Source organism: Monodon monoceros, unplaced genomic scaffold, assembly GCF_005190385.1.
Source record: "Monodon monoceros isolate NGI ecotype Baffin Bay Population unplaced genomic scaffold, NGI_Narwhal_1 Super_Scaffold_14, whole genome shotgun sequence".
In the NCBI taxonomy this organism is placed as follows: Eukaryota; Metazoa; Chordata; class Mammalia; order Artiodactyla; family Monodontidae; genus Monodon; species Monodon monoceros.
The window spans coordinates 60589837-60609594 of NW_021703770.1; the positions used below are offsets into that span (position 1 = coordinate 60589837).

At 37.2% G+C, this 19758-nt stretch overlaps 1 protein-coding gene across 6 annotated transcripts in view; it reads left to right on the forward strand.

Moving 5' to 3' along the window:
* Positions 1-19758, forward strand: part of EYA1 (EYA transcriptional coactivator and phosphatase 1) — a 324046-nt gene that overhangs the window by 148239 nt on the left and 156049 nt on the right. For 2 of the 6 annotated variants that reach the window (XM_029222734.1, XM_029222737.1), the window contains exon 1: positions 16283-16704. The exons of 3 other annotated variants lie outside the window; for them this stretch is intronic. The gene's annotated coding sequence lies outside the window, so the exon portion shown is untranslated. Of the gene's footprint in view, positions 1-16142; positions 16705-19758 lie in introns of those variants that run through there. One more of the 6 variants, XM_029222733.1, reaches the window with a different exon arrangement.

The following is a 19758-nucleotide window of genomic DNA, read 5'->3' on the forward strand; positions in this document are numbered from 1 at the left end:
TAAACTTGCTTTTTTGCTTCAAGTGTATATATATACATATGTATTTTTAAAATATTTATTTGAAATAATGTTGTGGTGGTGTTTTGTGTATTTTTCTTTGTGTTCATGTATAGGAGTTTCTCTAGGAAATATGCCTAGAAATGAAATTGCTGGGTGTGAGAGTGTCTTTCCTTTTAACAAAATTCATATACTTTTTCATACTTCTAACAGCAGTGGATAAGAATTCCTGTTGCTTCAACTTCACCAACATTTAGAATTGTCAGAATTTATAGTTTTGGTTGAGCTGAGAATGCAATGATACGTCTTTTTAATTGGCATTTTCTTAAATGAGGTGATAAAAATTGGTATAAAAAAGGTAATCTTAGAAAACAGTGTAACTACGGATATCATATATTCATTTAACTGACCCATGGAAGAAAAGTTACTTAAGCAAAGGTGCACCTCCCCACAAAACTGTGGCTTTAGAATTTTTTTTTAATTATGATTCTTTATTCACTTTGGTCTGACATGCCACATCCATTTAGTTATGTCATTCTTCCAAAATGTGGAATGGTGCAAATTTTCTGTTCATACTAAAAATTAAAATTATTCTTTCATTATAGAATTTTCGTAAGAGCCTAGAAATTTACGTGCTTTCTATGAGCTTTTAGTTTATTCTATATTATGACCTAATACAGATATTGAAGCACAGAATTGCTGCATTTAGAAAGCATAGGCCACCAAATCATAGAATTCTGTAACTAAGTTTAACTTGGATATATTGGGTTAGCCAAAAAGTTTGTGTTTTTCTGTAACATCTTACAGATCATCTGACTTTGTGAGTAATCAGAGAAAACTTTTGTCTATACTTATCTAGTTTGACTGTCCATGCTATGTAGATTCCTTAGTTTATCACCAGCTCTGCTTTATTTTGTGCAGTGATTTAAGAAACAAGCATATATTTCCATTACTAGTCAATGAGAAAATGCCAGGCCCTTTAAAACATAAACATGCCTTATCTGTTTCCTATTAATGCATACCTTTTAAGGAGATAAATTGCAACTTTAAAAAATTAGAAGGAAATCTTTGTAGTATAAAATAATATTGTGTGCTGAAATACATGTGAAGTGAATATAAAATTAAATTTAATATACTTACTATTTAAGGTGGATACTTTACATCTAATATACCTTTAACCATTTGGACAACAGTTGGGACACTTGATCTTTTTAATTTAATTTATGCCTGTTAAGGTAGGAAATCTTGAGATATTTTTTATGTTACAAATTTATGTATATTTTAGCAACTAGTAATGCAAAGTAATACGATATTCTACATGGTAATTTGTTACCACTGTATAAGTACTAGTTCAATTCACTATAATATAATTTTAATTACGAAAATAAAGCTTTTATCTACTTTCATCTGGTTTTGATTTCTTCATTTTTATTATAAGATCCCTTCATAAATATTATGTAATTCATCTGTGGTTCTACTAAAATGTCTAGTTTTACTCAAATGGGAGATCAGACGGTAGCCTTAACATATGTGTTCTGTTTCTTCTCATCTTGTATGTCATTAGTAAAAATAAGGATGGTTATGATGTATAATGAAAATGCAGATTCATAACATGATTAGCTTGATGTAAAACAAATTTTAAAGTGCCCCAGGCTTTAAAGACATTACTTTGGATCTGTGCCCATGTTGTGTATACAAAGTGCTTTTTATATTATAAGAGTCTAGAATCAACCTGTTAGTGAAAATACCAGTAAATCCCAAATGACACACGGAGGGAGACAATTATAAATGGTGTCTGCTCACCAGAGTGTGTGTGATGGGGGCGGGGGGCAGTGTGTGTGTGTGTGTGTGTGTGTGTGTGTGTGCACGCACATGCATGTGAGGGAGCATTTGAGGATGAGTACGTTGTACGTTGGAATATCTTAGATTCCTCTAAGAGGATGAGAAAGGGGGAAATCTTCAAAGCAATTTTAGAACCAAAGCACTAATGTGTGTCTGCACGATTGGTACTCACATCTGTAGAACGCTGGCTTTAGAGATAACACCACGAGGGTAAATTTAATAAAAGACGTTTACCTTAGCCCTGGTAAAAGTGAATACTAATTTTTCACTGTCTCTCAAAAAACCAAAACCTTACCAAACCACTTGCTCCAAAGTCATTGTCTGTGTGTGCCTTGTCCCTGGCTTCAACCTGGCCCCTGGTTATATAGCCTGCTCTTTCCTCTTTCTCCCAGTTTCCCAATGTTCTCATGTACCAAGTTTCCAGATGAGTGAAAAGAAGTTACGGGCAGTTTCATATCACGTTGGCATGGAAAATACTTGAGCATGCCTGTTAGACTAGGCACAAGGTGGGGTTAGGGGTTAATACAGAGACAGGAAGTGCAAAAGGCTCTTTCCTTCTGTTTTTTTTTTCCTACTGAAACTTACCTGGAGGTCTACCATGGACCTAATTTGCTTGCTTTTAATTGATATCTAACTGAAGGTTTCAAGGGCATTTCAAATGGTGGGGACAGTATGAGTAAAGGTGTCTTGAGGAAAAGCATGTGTGTCCTGGGGGAACTATGGACAGTTTAGGGCTAGAGCAGAAAGGGCAAACAGGTCATCCTGGCGGCCAAACTGGAAAGGTGGACAGTGTCTAGACGGTGGAGAGCCTCCCAAGCTGTTTTATGGATTCAGTTTTACTGTGGAGAGCCTCCCAAGCTGTTTTATGGATTCAGTTTTAATCTCTGAGAATGGAGTCGGCTGTTAAAGGATTTTCAGCACTGCAGTGAAATCATCAGAGTCCCAGTGTCTGAAGTCGACGCCGCCTGCAGTGTGGATGGAAGAGAACACTGGACGCGGTGGGACCAGCTGGGAGGCTGCCTGATCGGGGCAGCGGAAACAGGGCAGAACCCGAGGAGACTGCGTGCAGGATATGGAGAGGTGGCATCAGCTGACTTGGCACTGGCTTTGGATGTGGAGAAGGGAGAATCCAAGAAAACCTTAACATGTCCAGCTTGGCTCACTGGTTGTGTCCCCAAGTGAAAGAGAGAAATAGAGAAGCAGGTTTGGGGCTAAGAATACGAGTTTCCTTCAGTTCAGATTGCATCCCAAGTGTTTATGGAAAAGCTAGCTGGTGACACTACAGGGGGATAAGATTGTAAGGGAAGTATGTCCAGAGGGATGCTGAGCTGAACTCTGATATACAGTAAGGACTGGAATTTTCAGGCACAGGGAACAACACAAAGGCAGGAACCTGTGCGTCAGGTTTGAGAACTAGTTGTGTCTCAGAATGACTACAAGGAAGCAGGGGTATGCAGCAGGGTGGGACTTCAGGCTGAGGAAGGAGGCTTGTGCCGGATTACCCAGGGCCCCTGTGATAAACTGGTGAGTTTGAACTTCACCTTCAAATCTATGAAGGATATTTTAAATCAGAGATATGATGACATTCGTATTTTATAAAGAGAGTGTGGCAGTGTGGTCAGCGTGTTGTGGATAGATTGGGTTTGGAGCTTAGAAGATGTCATCTGTTAGGGCTGTGCTGTTACAGTTTATGCAGGACTCAGACGTGAAATCAAAGTTAATTTTATTTTCCACAATCAATGGCATTCTGCTTCCAAGCACACGCAGTAGCAAAACGAAACCTAACAACAATTACAACAGTAACAACAACAAAAATCCTTAAACATGTCTATTTCAGGGTAACAGAATCTCTTAGGTGAACAGGTGGTCCTTTGAGGATGTAATCCCTGATAGTTCTGGATTCTCTGGAACGCCTTTGCTCACCTTTCTCCCTGGGGTGATCTAAGTACCCGGGGGACTCATGCATGTACCATCCTGGCCTTGGGGATGGCCTTGGGGTAGCTGTAGCTCTTGCATCTCTGGTACATGTGCTGTGCTGGGTGTTGCCTGTGGCTCACATGGACATATCCTCTGGTTGCCGTGAAGCCTGCCTGGTAGCAGGCACAGGTGTGGCTAGTCCTGTGTGGTCCTGTCCAGCACCATGCTGGTCGCTATTCTTCAAGTCCTTGGTCCCCACAGTGGCCTGCAGGCTCAAGTGACCTACTAGTGGCCTCCTCATTTTCACAAAAGTGAAACTTTACTTAGTTGATCAAGTTTCTTAACACTTTTGTGTCCCCAGTGGAGACCCAGGAATTCTTGTCCGCCTTCTCTCTGCCATACTGGGATGGGTTTTCATGCCTGAAGAAGACTTTTGTGTATAGAAAGGAATTCACATATTCACCTGTGTTTTAATAAATAGTTGTTTAGCCCAAAGCTTAAAGAGTCAACTCACAGAACTTATTTTACTTATAAATCTGGTTATTTTTCACAAAATAAGAAAAATTACTTTCACTTAGCTATTTAACCAATTGAAGCTTCTTTAAACATTAACTCCATTTAATTAATCAAATTCCCTTAGCCATTTCAAATTAGAATCACAAGTCTATGATTTCAAGACGCAGTAAAGATTTCCAATATCCTAAAAAGTTGACTAAGAATATACAGAACCCAATGAGTATAAAATATATTACCTTACTGATCCTCAAACTTTTAAGTATTAACAGTAAAAGTCTCTGCTTTCTTCATTCATGTCTTTACATTTTACATTTTTATTTAAAATATAACCCATATATATACATTTTTTATTTTTATTTATTTATTTTTTTTAGGAGTTTATTTATTTATTTATTTTTGTTGTGTTGGGTCGTCGTTTCTGTGCGAGGCCTTTCTCTAGTTGTGGCAAGCGGGGGCCATTCTTCATTGCGGTGCGCGGGCCTCTCACTATCGCAGCCTTTCTTTTTGTGGAGCACAGGCTCCAGACGCGCGGGCTCAGTAGTTGTGGCTCACGGGCCTAGTTGCTCCGCGGCATGTGGGATCCTCCCAGACCAGGGCTTGAACCCGTGTCCCCTGCATTAGCAGGCAGATTCTCAACCACTGCACCACCAGGGAAGCCCCATTTTTTAATTTTTTTAAACGTACTTCTGTGTATTCCTGGAGTTATATGATAAACTTATCAGATCCCAAGAGAATACCAGGTAAGGTTACTAGTTCTTGGTTATTGACCATTCAGTGAGACAGAAGCCAGCAGTGGATAAAAGGTAGACTAAGTAGAACGAGGGGTAAAGACATTAATATCAGGCTGGTGGGTATGGGGAAACATAAACAAATACATAGACACAGGAGTGAGCGTAGGGTATGGGTGACAGAAAACAGGATGGTGTGGACTAAGTGGGTGCGGGGGAGGGGATGTGTTAGATAGTTCAACTAGATAGTCATGAAAAAACTTTCAGTTAACTTTCAACTATTTACATTCTAATTATTCATGTTCTTTGTGTTTATGTCATGTTACTGTATGAGCAAGAAAGCAGAAAGAAGAAACGAATGGAGATGAAAGTCAAATCAGGGGTGTTTATTGTTTGTGTGGAGAGACTGGAGTCATCCTTAATTTCTTTCTTTGCCTCAAACCCACATCCAATCTACAAATTCTGTTGGCTCTAGTTCCAAAATATGCCCTAAATCTGACTACGTTATCATCTCCCCATAAAACCCTGGTCTAGATTATCACCATTTCTCACCTGGACTACGGCAGTAGCCCCCTCATTTGCCTCCCTGCCTCTGTTCTTGGTCTCCTGTTGTCTATCCTACACCTACAGGCAGCAGCCAGAGTGCCCTCTCTTACGTATAAATCAGATCATGCATTTTTCTGCTCAAAAGCAAAACAGAAGCAAGCAAACCAAAAAATACAAAATAAAATAGAAAGAGAAAAAAAAAACCTCTAGTAACTCCCTATAACACCTAGAGTAAGATCCCAGCTCCTTACCTAGCCTACAATGCCCCGTGCTCCACACCAGCCCTGGTCCTGTTCTTTTCTTCATGTTCTCTGTCCTCCGGTTCTTTCTTTCTTCCCTCCTACTTGTCAAGCTGTTCACTTTGAACTTGCTGTTTCTTTTGTGTGGACCACCTTCCTCTCCCTTGCCCACCTGCCCCAAGATTTTACAAGTCTATCACCTTTTCATCATTTGTGTCTCAACTCAAGTGACTCCTCTCCCAAGAGGCTTTCCTTGACTAGCTGACATAGCACCAACCACTTCCCTCATGTCCTTCTCTACCAAATTTTACTGGAATTCTTTTCTCTGCTTGTCGATAACCATTGCGTGCGCACACACACACAGGAGCAGGAAAATGCCTATTTTTCTTCAGCATATTGATTTTAATCAAAATTATATGTACATCATCTTACATGTCAAAGAATTCTATAAAAATAACACCACCTACATGTATGCGCTTTACAGCCACAGCATGTAGTATTCTACAACTCTTTTTAATAATTCAACTTCATACTCTCTCTGATTGTTTAACTCTCCTTTCCATATATTCAGATGTATCTACTCTTCTATCAATTTTTTCATCTTGATGAAAACTTTCCTGGTGCCTCCTGACCTTCTTCAATCTGGACGGCTATGCCTGGTTCAGAGCTATCCTCCTAGAAATTCTCTTTTTCATCAACACCAGGGGTTAGAGACTTCTCTCTCCTATTTCATTTACTTATTTCATAAAGGAACTTTGCTTCCATGTTTCAATAGATATCAAGAGATGGTATCATCTCTTAGCTTCCTGAGAAAGGATATTTGGAAAATAAATTTTTTGAGACTTGACATATTGGCAAATATCTTTAATTAAAATGTCTTCAATTTTCTTACTTGTTATAAAGTTTGTTAGGATACAAAATTCTAGGTTGAGAATTATTTTTCTTTAAGGAATTTGAAACATTGCTTTATTACCTTCTAGAAATACATGTTCCAATTAAGAAGTTTGAAGTCATGACCCATGCTTTGTATGTGATCTGTTTTTTCTTTCTAGAAGGTTATAGGCGCTACCCTCTCTCCTGGTGTTTTGAAATTTCTCAACAATATCAGTTGGTAATTTTTTTTTCAGTTGTTTTGTTTGGTATATATTAAGCTCTGAAAACTCATGTCCTAGGAAATATTTTAGAATTATTTATTTAAATTTTACCCTTTATTTTCTCTGCTCTGTTTTTGAAACTCCAGTTATTTGGATGTTGGACCACTAGGTTTTCTTACAGCTCCCCATTTTCTTATATTTTCTGTTCTTCTCTCCTATTTTCTGTCTCTTTCGCTCTATTCTCTGGGAAACTTCCTCAGTTTTATTTTCCAAACCTCATTGAATAACACATTTCTGTTATCCTACTTTTTATTTCTAAAGGCTCTTTTTTGTTGTTGGATGTTCTTCTTTTTTGAAAAATTTTAATTATTATTATTTTCCTCTCTTGTTTCATGGTTACAGTATCTTATTTCTTGAGGGATATCAGTTTAGTGAGAGTTTGTTTTTGTTTTGCTTCCTTTTGCCTGATCTCTGTTTCCTGCAAGTTGCTTTTCTCTATTCATTTGGTTTCTACATTTCTTGGTAAAGGCTTTCCTCAGACATAGATAATCCAAGTTGGTGGGATGCTTTTCAGCTTTTCTCACTGCCAACACCAGATTCAGCTTTCTCAGATCTGCTAAGTCAGTTAGCAGTCAGTAGTGGTCTGCCTGTTTTTTCACTTATAAAATGTGTTACTGTTTTATTACCTTCCCTTTTAGTTCTTTGGGATTTATACTTTTAAAAAACTCTATTTAGTGTTGCTCTAGTGGGGCTTGTAGAGAAAGCAAAACATAAATGCTTATGTCCAGTTGGCCACCTTTTAATTTATCTCGTCTCTTTTATGCATACATGATAAGCGGGAATTCTGTCTGTCTTGTTTACTGCTTCATCTCCTAGTGCCCACATTTCTGGCACATACTAAATGCATGATAAATTTGTTGAATGACTGACCGGCTGGCTGACTAGCTTGGTTAGTTAGATTTCTGAACAGTCTAAAAGATGCAAAATTTAAAAATGACAGCATTGTTGGATACATCTACAATGAGGTGTTTCTGAAAGGCAGAGGATGCAGACTTTATTTAAAGATACTTTTACTCTATTGTGTATCCTTACATTTTTAAAATTCATTTTTCTAGATTTTTTGGTTAAGAATTGAAAAAGGAAATATAAACTGATGTTGGAGTAACAGGGCACTTCAGGAGAAATATGTTGGGTGTAACTAAAATACAGTGTATGGTAGCTTTTTAAAAAAACTGAACGTTAACTTTTTATTCCGTTTTCCTGTCTCACCCAAACACATATACCAGGTGAATACAGTGATTTCAGGTCTCTTCTAATTTCTTAATTTCCTTAGAGTTTGGTTATTCCCGCATGTTAGGATGGCAAATTTCTAGCACATTTTCCATGACCAGTTTTGTTCCATAAAGTATTTTAAGTATGTTTTGAACGTGAGACCAACATTAACTCTGTTATGACGATAAGTCCAACTTTAGAGTTTCCAACGGGGGACAAATAAAACAACATGTAAGGAAAATAAAGGAAAACATAGAAGCAAAGAAAATTCAGGGAAATCATTTTTCTTTCACAGAGCCCTGGCATGTTCCCTCAAGTAGCCAAGTATGCATGTATTAATTAATTTGAATAAAACTTACCGAGTACCTATTATGTGTACCAAGCTGTGCTAAAACTGGAAACTCAACCATGCCCTGTCTGGGCACTCATTCTATAATTGTATAATTAAATTGATTTGAAATTCAGTTTTCTATTGCTATTTTACTATCCGTAGGAGCTTTCCCATAGCAGTAAACATTTTAATCCCCATGCCATTTTGGAAAGCTGTGGAACCTTCCTGCATCCTTTTTATTGTTTAGCCTGTTTACAGATTATAAATTGACACTGTAAGTGATATGACCACAAAGGGCACAGAAAAAACCCATGCTGAAGCCAGAATTAGAACTTGAATCTGTCGTGCATTTGTTTTAGTCTAGTGAGTAGTACCCTCTGAACTGTAGATAGACTTTAATAATTCTACACATTTATGGAAAAGGGCACCATTTAAACCTTGAACAGTAATAGAAATACAATCAAAGAAGATGGAAACATAGGGGAAGGAAATAAAGATTATCATATGTTGCTTCCTGAGGTCTTCACATGAAATATCTCATTTAAAATATCTTTTTGGGGATTTCCCTGGTGGTGCAGTGGCTAAGAATCTGCCTGCCAGTGCAGGGGACACAGGTTTGAGCCCTGGTCCGGGAAGATCCCACATGCCATGAAGCAACTAAGCTCGTGCGCCACAACTACTGAGCCTACACTCTACAGCCTGCAAGCCACAACTACTGAAGCCTGCATGCCACAACTACTGAAGCCCATGCGCCTAGAGCCCATGCTCCACAACAAGAGAAGCCACTGCAATGAGAAGCCCAGGCACCGCAACGAAGAGTAGCCCCGGTTCGCCGCACCTAGAGAAAGCCTGCACGCAGCAATGAAGACCCAACGCAGCGAAAAATAAATACATAAAATTAAAAAATAAATAAATAAAATATCTTTTTTCAAATCTAGGTCATTCATTGGTTAGTAATAGGCGTGATTTTGGGAAATTGTAAACAGAAAGCTTAGAGATGTAGATTCCTCCTTTTAAATAATCTTCAGTAATTCATCATGAATTAATTTATCTGTGGAGAGTTAGGTCATTTTTTTTTTAATTTATCAAATGCAGTGCCTCCCCAAAGAGATGAGTATACTAGTAACAGTACTGTAAATGTAAAACATACAAAAATCTGCGTATCTAAAAATGTTATCTTTTTTCTCCTTTAGAATGTCTAAGTCACAGACACTCCTTCTTTAAAAAAGGCCTAGGATCCAGCTGGCTTTCTGATTATTGTCTTGAATAACTTCTTTCTTGTTTTTGTCCTGGCCCTCCCGCACCTCCTCCCTAGCCCTCTCCAGCCACTTTCTGCTGGTGAGGAAGAGCTGTCCTCTCAGGCAAGGACAGGAAGGAAAGTGAACAGCTCTCCCAGGAGGCCAGAGCTAATGGGGGTTTTGCGGATCTTTCAGCAGGGGCTGTCGATGCTAACCGCGCGGTAGAGGTCTCCTTTACTGGCTCTCTGACCTCTTGGTAAACTATTTGTTTTTCCTTATATTGATTAAAAAAACAAGCCACCAGCCTGTAACTCCTTATCAACCAGGTGTTGTTTTTAAGAATCATGCACATTTAAAATACACGATTTCAGGAAAAAACCCTGATCCTGGACTTGGTTTTACTTTGCAATTCAGGTAAACCAGATCATCGATGATATTACAACAGAATCCCTGAAAGAAGCGGCAGATGCTTCCAGCCTTCTGTTTTTTCAAAGAATATGAACTACAAATTTAAAGGATCAGTCTAATACCCAACATTAGGCCATCTGAAATAAGAATTCTTATTAATTATGAGCATCCAAAGACTAAAACACTTGAAGCTTTGTTTACATTTTGGCCATAAAAAGGTACTCTTACTCTTCAAACAAACTGAAGCTATTGTTTTCCTTAGCATGTAATGCAGTCTACTTTTTCTTACTCTACAGCATTCTAAAGTAAAATTCAAAAACCCAAGGCAACTTGATCGCCTGCAAGTATGAATCTTTACAGTAGAGAGACCTCTAGATTGTATACCTATTGACATTGCTTAATAAAAACATCTAGCATAATGGTGCTTCTGGTTGTGTTTCCAATAGCAATGTGATTGCAGCACCCTGTGGATTAAGTTACCAATCCTTTGAATTCTGACCTTCTGTCTAAAACAGCTTTAGAGGTTACTCTCTTTCTCCGATTTGGGAGCCTGGGGGGGGGGGGGAAGTTAATGCTGTTTGAAGGAAGAAAAAATTTCTATAGGTTATTAGATTTTGGTTTTTTTATTTATCCCCTTCCTGGCAAATCCTTTGTAGCAATAATAGAGCCTCTTGATTCTGAGTACTTAAACTACACCTCCGAATACGTAAGGAGAATTGGAGTGCATTTTGAATGTAATTATTTCCTCGATGAATAAATCAAGTGCTTATGATGGAATAGCTGTTACGATCCAAGCAATATCACATTGGATAAATAAAATTAAGGACTACAACAGGGAAGAAATTGATAGAACTGTCCATACAATAGCTTGTTGTAAACTCAGACCCTTAGCTGCTCTTTTTAATATAAAGAAAAAGTTGGGAATATTTATAACCCTGCTTTAGGAAGATAATTCACATTTTTTGGTAAATAATGAGAAAAAAATATATAGCTCCTGATTTGATCATTCAAGTTTAAGGATTCATCACATTTTTGCCCCAATTGACCATTTAATGTATGTACTTTTATTTTTGAACCAGCAAATTAACTTGCAATATGTGTTTGTAAATAATCAGATATTATATAGTGATGATGTCTATTCTCTATTAAATATATCATTTCCATATATCACACACCTTTCTGGATTTATTAACTTTAATAGGTGTCACCTTGCTCCAAAATGATGATACAACCAGGACACAGTGATGTCCCAGTGCCCCATCTACTGTTTAGCGGTAACTTTGATGGTGCTAGAGAAAGAAGGCAGATTCCGGAACAAATAGTTGGAGGCGGGGGGGAAGCATATTTTTTAAAAACAGGATTCATACAGATAAGCTGTTACATTATGTGTTAAAAATGAATGAAGAGGACTTCCCTGGTGGCGCAGTGGTTGACGGTCCGCCTGCCGATGGAAGGGACACGGGTTCGTGCCCCGGTCCGGGAAGATCCCACATGCCGCAGAGCAGCTGGGCCCGTGAGCCATGGCCGCTGAGCCTGAGTGTCCGGAGCCTGTGCTCCACAACCGGAGAGGCCACAACAGTGAGAGGCCCGCGTACCGCAAAAAAAAAAAAAAAAAAAAAGAAGAATGTATATAGAATGCCGGCACAGAGTAAGCACTCAATAAACGCTAATTCCCTTCCTTCTTCCGTGAGAAAGTCATCATTTCCGAAGAATTTAAAAACTGTGAACTCAGCTGTCATGAAACCTGGAAAACACAGAGCAAATTTCCAGATCCTCTTAAAGGTATTGGGAGGTGTTGACAAGATGGGTTTTGCCCATGGCTTAGAGAAAAAAAGGTTGAAGAGACAACCTGGGTTTTCTAGGTTGCTTCATGTCAACAGAAATCCATTTTTTAGTTTGAGAAAGCAAAATAGCTTATTGCTCAGATTAAGCATATGATCCCAAGACCAATTATTTACATATTTTTGGCAGAAGGAAGAAAAATTAACTCTCTTTGCCATTTTGGGAAATCAGTTGATTTTAAAAGAGAAAACCCAATATGTCCTATTTTGTTTTTACATTAAGTACCTCTATCATCCCATTCTCTCTTCTTAAAAACCTGCTGCTGCCTTTGTTATCATTATTAGTTTCAAGAAGTGCTGCTCAAACTTTCTATTAAGAAAAATAATTTTTTAAAAAAACATCCTATAGGCAGTCATTACTACATATGATAACACGTCTCCCACTCTACATAAATAAATGGGTATTAGTCATATGTAATAACCAATGTGCTTATTAGGGAGCCAGGAAATAGGTTATATTTCCATATTGTGTTGGTATAAAGGATCTAATTTTTATTACAATAATGTTCCATGGTACAGTGAATAGTTAGTAATTGCCTCCTTAAATTTGCTGTTAAAAGCTATTCATCTTGGAATTTGAATGGGAAACATTTAGCAAAATACCGGTAGACATTCAGTTTGGCGGATTTAATATCATTCTTAAAATAAATAGAGGATGTTTTACTTGGTTACGTTTCCGCAGAAGGCTACTGGGAGCAGGGCCCTCATTGCAGGTCTCGTGCCACTGGGAAAGAGTAGGTCGTGGAAGTGACCACTCCACATGCCAGCAAGGATGGTAATGTCAGCCATCTAGACACTGTTCCAAAGGTTCCATTAAAAGCCAGGAATGTAGAGCCGTGGCATGGACCACGAGAAAAAGAGTTATCTGGAAGCAGAGGCACTGGAAGTACAGTATTTTGGAATATTTGCTGTTCTACTTTGAGCAGTTTAAATCACAAAATGTTGACTATTTCCAGGTATTACTGATTTTAAGAATGTGGAAGAAATAATAACTAGGATTTCGCTTTTGAAGAAAAAGCACTGATCTTTAAGTGCTAATTCTATTTTGCAACTTACTGTACCATTATTCTTGAGTAAGAATCTTCAAAAAGAATGGTAGAAACAGAGAGGTAAGAGATAGTGGGCATCAGACCAGGTAATTGCATGCATGCTTAATTCTAAAGTGATTTAAAGGTGAACAAAACTAGAAGAAAAAAACTTCTGAGTCTATCTTTTATTGGAAACTTCACAACTGCTCAAGAACTGTATTATCGTTCCTGGAATGGAAAAAGGGAAAGGGAGACATGTTTTCGCTTTTGCTTTCTCAGTGTTTGTTATATTTAATTGGATTAATCAGCTGTATATTCATGTCATTTTAGAAAAGTTCCAACTTACCTTTTCGATTGTTCTAATGGATCCCTTATATCTACCCATGTCTTTTTTCTTTTTTAATTAGGCACATTTATTTTTGTAATCATGCCTTTATTGAAACTTCTCTGTTCATTGAACAGCACTAACAACTTCTGTCAAAATTGCAGACTTCTATATAACCAGGCACATATCTAGACAACAGTTTGCTCTGTATGATAAAACTTGTTTGGAGATACATGAAAGATATCGTCCTTTTTGAGGGTATTCAAACATTTTGTTACAGTTGACTATTGCAAGCGTTTTCCTTTTCCAGATGAAATTTATTTTTGTTTTAGTGTGGAAAAGGCATATTAGAAATTTTTTCCTCCTATTCGTATGTTTATGTGTTGAAATTTTTCCAGGAAATATCAGATAGTAATGTTTTCTACTATCACCTGTTTTTACTAATGGCGGATTTTCAGCAAGTTTTCCTAATTTCTGTTGTAATGGGTATGACTTTATTTAGGAACACCTTGACCCTTAAAGTATATGGTTAAGTCATGTAATTATAGTTGTGAAAATTTAGAAATAGGAAGTTAACAGTACACTACAAACTGGGTCTTCTTAGTAATGGCTTACATTTTTGCTATTTATCAGAGGATAACTTATTTTGGTGTGAGTTGTATGGTATTTATTACATATTTGATATTCAGAAGTAGTAACCAGACAAAATTTATGGATATGCATGTGATTGTTTTTAGGCCATCTAATTTTGCTTTAGGAAAAGGAAAGCATTTAATAGTGATACACACTTTTGAAAAGTTAAAAAAATAAATAAGTGGTATACATGGATATTTCTTGTAGCCAATGACTAAGCTCTTTGTTACATAACTATGCCGCATGACCTATATCATATCAATTAGTGCTCACATTACATTCATCATGCTTTTCATCATTTTCTTCATAATGACATGCATCATTTCTTTAATGGTTCTTGTTTGGTTATATAAATAAAAATAATTGAATTTCAATATAAAAACTAATATAATGTGGTAAATTTGATTATATAAAAGTCAGACATGTTACATGATATTCCTGCTGACTTCATATGGTTTGTGTCTTCTAGATTCACCAGTATAATCTTTCATGGATCAGAAAAATAATATTTTATCTTATTGTACCTAAAATAATTTTTAAACTATGGGAAACATGGCCACAATAGCTTAAAGTTTCAAATACGGTTGAATTCTCCAAACAGCATCTCAAATTTTATATTTTATGGAGCTTAGAAATAAATATGATAGCAAAAGCAGTTACTGTGCGGGTCTTTGATATCATAGATTGAATTATTTTATCTCACGGCACTAGAGACCTCCATTACATGCTGTATTTTATTTTCTGCATATATACTCTAGTATACTGAATAACCGATACTTCTGGTCTGGGAAAGAGCCGTAGGTGGTAACGTAATTCTATTTCGGCTGCATGAACAGATCCAACAGCAAACAACTGATTTTTGACCTTGCTTCCCAAATATGGTAGGTGGCTAGCCCATGATTCCTTGCCAGTACCATACAAAATGAAATCCTAGGTGAGTTTGCAGTTTAAGCAGTCTCTTAGGTTTGACAAAGTGTTCTCTTCTGAGGAATTTAGATTGGCATCCTTGGTGGGGGGTAGGGGGTGGGGAGTCCATATTGAATTTTGGTCATTAGAAGTTTTTTCTCTGTTTGCATTGGAATGGTGCTTTCATTTACAAATTAGTAAAGTAAAGGTAAGACTGTCTGTTTTATGAGTTGATGATCTGAAATGTATTATAAAATCATTTAACAAGTTACTGTGATTTTTTTAAATGTTTTTTCATACCAAGGCAGGAGCCTTAATAAGAAGATGCTTATTATTACTAATAAAAAGACTAGATCCATAGAGTAGTATTACTGTTAATGACGAAACGGTTTTAAGGAAAATCCAACGGGTATAAAGATTCTATTTTAGAGTACAAAATTGGTTATGATGAGTAAAAATAAACATTTGTATTTGAACTATGGTATAAGGCTGGCAAAAAGCAGTATAATAATTAGTCATGTAAGTGATGCCTTCTTTAAATGTTTGAAATCAATATAATGGTTAAGTTATTGATTTAATAACTGAAGTCATTTATTTGCCTAAAACATGATAGTAAGTAAATATTTTAAACTGTAATTTAGTCATAATCTGAATAGCTCAACTACCTAGGTGAGCATTGTAGACTTTCATGCATAGATTGAGTTTAGTTAGAATTTTTTAAAAGAACAGACTGTAAGGAAAGAGTTCTAGGTAAAATAAATCTTTTCCCCCCAAATCATTTTAAAATATCAATACTGAAATAGTATCTGGTTCATATCCAAAAGAATTGCTCCTGTAAAACTTGCCATTCTAGAAATCACTGCAGAATTAACATTCAGGCTTTCGTTGTTAAACTGATAATAGCTTACACGTTTGCTTTTTCTCTCCCTCTGCTTGCTTAATATGGAAATGGCCATTCTAATTTTCATTTTCCCCAGACCTGTTAGTTGTTACATTCGGAAAAAAAAATTTTGGTGGTGGGGGGGAAAGTATCGATTCCCTAAGTTTCAGGGCCTGAAAACAAGTTTTGGAAAAGTATGAAAGATAACGTGTAACTGCTCCCCAAAGCTCGTAATTGGTAGCTGCTGTAGCAAGAGATGTGTGTTGACAGTGTCTCTGAGAAGCGATTCAAACACAGCTGTTTATTCAGATAGCATGGGGCGCGTTCATTTACATAATAAATTTTTTCGGAGCAGCAAGGTTGAGTCAGAGAGAGCAGTGCTCCTCTCAATTGTTGCATTTAAACCAATAAGGATAGGACAAGAGAATAGCTGTGGTTTGCGTTGCAAAAACAAAAAAAGCCCCGAGGCTCCACGGGCAGACCTACAAGGCTGCGCCAACAAATCGAGGGATGAGATGGTGCTGTTTCTTTGTCTGGGCTTCTCAGATGCTATCAACTGCTGCTGTTTAGAGGGAAAGAGCGCGGGGCTCAAAGCGGTGACTAAACAGAACGGTGGGAGCTGATGGCTGCGAGTTTGGGGCGAGGTAGAAACTCTCCAGTGCCACTTCCGACTCTGAGCCTTCCTGTTGCCGTCCAGTGTGGCGGTTTTCTCGCCGGGGCCAGCGTGTGCGCTCAGTCGCTCGGCAGCCCGAGCCTGCAGCGGCGCCCAGGCGGCGGTCCTCGCGGCCCCGCTTCCCCCCGCGGACGCGCTCCGCTTCCCGAAGCGCCGGGCTCCGCCGAGAGCCCCTAAGAGCCCTCCCGCGTCCTTATCCAGGAGCAAAACTATGTCAGGAATGGAGGTTTGCTAAACCAGAAAATTCGAAGGAGCCCAGGAAACTGGTGGATGCAGCAGATGTAAGCGCTGTAAGTACAAGCTGACTGTTTGAAAAGCTGTTCTGAATGACAACAGCTGTCCTGTGGGCAAAGCCGAAGATAACAAGAGCGCTTTGAGTTATTGTTTTGATTTGTTTTAAAAGAAAAACATTAGGGCGTGGGGAAGATTATGACACTTTGTACCCAGTGCTTTATGGGCCACTGGGTTCCATCGTAAAAGTATAAGTTTTAACCCCCAAATTAGCTGAGCGATTAGAATCATTAAGAGGTAATTAGAAATTAATTGTTAATGCTGACTTTTGTTGTGCTCTATGTAAATAAGTATATTGCATGGCTATATTCTTGTAGGGAGATCACTTCATATCTCTTTTCTGCACAAACCTCAACTATTACTGTGTGATATTGATTAAAGCGGTATCTGTCTATATCCATTGCAACACACAGATAACTTTTCCTATACATTTTAGTGGGATTGGAGAAAAGGAGGAAGGAATTAACATTTTCAAAGGACAACAGATAACAAAAATAAATTGAAACCACTTTTTAAGGAAGGAAATCCTTTCGTTTCAATAAACAAATTTCCCAAACATTATATTAAAGGGCTCATCTTCAAAAGGTGAAATAATAAACATTTGCCAAATTAATATATTTCTCACTTATTGACATTTAACAGGACTTGAATGGACCTTGAAATTAAAAACAAGGTTCTTAAACTTTTGAATTACCACTTAAAATATTTGTCATTCAAAATCAGTATATGAATTGCTAATGACTCATGGGGTTATATTTCTTGGGAGGAGTTTTTGAAACATTTAAGCACAGCTTTTGCACGAATTCAGTAAATTCAGAGCTGTCACTGAATGTAGACAAGTGTTTTTATGTTTCATTTCTTAAAATGACAAGGGATACAAAAAGTCGCTAGTTAAGCACATAGTGTAGTTTTATAGGCTGGGGGTTGTTTTCTTGATGTGTCTCTCCTAGTAGGTTTTATTTTAGGCGTGTGGGTCTCTTCGCCCACCGTTTGGGATTTGAAGACATGCACACACGAATAGTCATGCTTTTTTGCATTATCAAATATTTGATATTTGACTTTCTCGCTGCTTGAGTTCTCCTAAGGCCCAAAGTGTTCAGTAAGTGAGCAAACAGCCGTGGATTTTCAATCCTGAAAATTCTTCGCGGTGACAGAGCAGCCTAACTGAGCCACTGTTCAGTTTTAGAATGCCAAAGGGAAGTCAACAGCTCTGGGAGTTTGGTAGACATAATAAATGATTTTCTCAAAAGAAAATTTCCTCTTGAATTCGAAAATTTATTTTGTAAGAATACCTTGGGGAGAAAAACACTCTCAGTGAGAATAAAGCCCCTTCCATTTAATCAGCTATCGAAAGTATTACATTCAACATCTTAAATAAATGCTAATTTTGAAAACAATCCATCAAGTCTATAGGTAGAATCAGTGTCCTTCACATACTTGTTTTTGTTTTCCTGGGGACTCTGTTTTGTCATTTTCTTTAAACAAGATACTTTAAAAAGTGATACAGTATATTACGTTTAAAATCAGTAAGGGTATTAAAGAATTCATTTTATGGAGTCTGATAAAGAAGGAGGTAATTGTTAACACTGAAACGACATCTACCTCTTCCTGGAAGTTCATTTTAATTTTAGGTTTAGATTTTTATTAGATCATTGACACCATCGTTGGAAATGTTGATTGAGGAACATTTTAGCAAGGATATATTGTGATTTAAAAGCAGGCTTCTGCCTACGGCACATTTTCTTTCCTATAAAATACACTCTGATTAGAAAATTGCCATTGTCTTTCAAATTTGGGAGTACTCAGGTTGATCTGTGGTTGGGCAAAACTAGCTCGCCTGCCAACTCTATTTATTTAGATAAGTTCAGTACTTTCACTTTGAAAATTTCTTTTGAGTTTGAAAAAAAAGTTTAAAATTATAGTCATTTTATAAAAATTGCTTCTAGCAAGCAAAAAAGCCAATGGAAAACCCATAATTTAAACAAGTACCTACATTTTATTTGCTCTCTGCCGCTGAGATTTAGAACCCCTTTCCATTTACAGTTTACTTTTCACAGAACATTATTAACTTTTTGGCTTCATACATGATCTTCTGTCAGATGCTTTTGATTTGTAATTTAGCAAAGTATAATAAACAGTGCGAAAGTCATGAATTTTGCTCTGCATCCTGAGCTCTGTGGTAGGGAAAAATGTGATAAAATGTGTACCTTAAGTCTTGTTTGGTGATCTCTCAAAGCAAGCTTGCCTTCTGGAAATAATTTCTGGGGTTGAAGAGCATGGTATTAACAGATTTAATGTGGCTATTCAATGGATTGGCGAAGTACTATGTGAGGTTTAACAAAATGAGAGAGACAAATTGAACATCAACAAAAGTTACATCTGTGAAGAATTAGAAATTTAATTAGAAAAAAGGCAAACTTAAAAGACCTCATTAACTAATCAGAAGTCAAAGTTACTAGTTGCGGATCCTTGAATTGAAATTCTAAGAAGCTCTGCTCTCTTTTTTCCTCTGTATTTTCACAACTCTGTCAGTACGCTACACTGGGTATTCTCTACAAAGAGTTTTAAAAAGCATTAAAGTGAAATGACTTCATTGTAATCTAAGATGACCATTTATAATGTTATGGGAAATATTTTTGCACTCCTAGGAGCATTTGAATTAAAAATACCAGATTAGGAGGAGACAAGAAACATACTAGGTTTATGGATGTAAGGCAGAGAATATGAGCTTACTGAATGCCTAACAGCATTTTTCTGAAAACCATGAAATATTTTGTTTTCTCTTTGAATGGAAAGGCGCCTAATTAATTATTTTTGCAGCACATTATGTTTTTAGACCTTGAAAACCTAGAACCTTCCAGAGATATTGGCAAACATAAGAGAAAACTAACGCCAATCAGAAATAGGTGTTCTTTTTAGATAAGTCATTACAAGAGTATGTTTTCTTACTGCACTGTAATCTTGTACTACACATAAAAAACTAAAAGCATGTGAAGTGTAGCATTTTGTAAACTGTAACTAATTTTGCTCACATCTGTGTCTAATTGTTGTCT